This window comes from Arachis duranensis, chromosome 2 (assembly GCF_000817695.3).
Source record: "Arachis duranensis cultivar V14167 chromosome 2, aradu.V14167.gnm2.J7QH, whole genome shotgun sequence".
Lineage (NCBI taxonomy): Eukaryota > Viridiplantae > Streptophyta > Magnoliopsida > Fabales > Fabaceae > Arachis > Arachis duranensis.
The window spans coordinates 53,507,160-53,507,692 of NC_029773.3; the positions used below are offsets into that span (position 1 = coordinate 53,507,160).

The 533-nt window shown below is 41.3% G+C and overlaps 1 non-coding gene across 1 annotated transcript; it reads right to left on the reverse strand.

Annotated features, from left to right (window-relative positions):
- Positions 1-192: 192 nt before the first annotated feature.
- On the reverse strand, positions 193-300 carry LOC127745089 (small nucleolar RNA R71). Its single transcript, XR_008006282.1, has one exon. It is a non-coding gene; the product is annotated as a small nucleolar RNA R71 (small nucleolar RNA).
- Positions 301-533: the final 233 nt, after the last annotated feature.

A 533-nucleotide genomic window follows, 5' to 3' on the forward strand; every position in this document is an offset into this window, starting at 1 on the left:
TTCTTGCAAATCTGTGACACTGTCAAGACTAATGGGGTTGACCCTGAGGTCTACAGACTTATGCTATTCCCTTTTGCTGTAAGAGACAGAGCTAGGACATGGTTGGACTCTCAACCCAAAGAAAGCCTGGACTCTTGGGAAAAGCTAGTCAATGCCTTCTTGGCAAAGTTCTTTCCACCTCAAAAATTGATTAAGCTTAGAGTGGAAGTCTAAACCTTCAGACAGAAGGAAGGAGAATCCCTCTATGAAGCTTGGGAAAGATACAAACAATTAATCAGAAAGTGTCCCTCTGATATGCTTTCTGAATGGAGCATCATAGGTATTTTCTATGATGGTCTCTCTGAACTATCCAAGATGTCTCTGGATAGCTCTGCTAGAGGATCTCTTCATCTGAAGAAGACGCCTACAGAAGCTCAAGAGCTAATTGAAATGGTTGCAAATAACCAATTCATGTACACTTCTGAAAGAAATCCTGTGAACAATGAGACTAGTCAGAAGAAAGGAGTTCTTGAGATTGACACTCTGAATGCCAT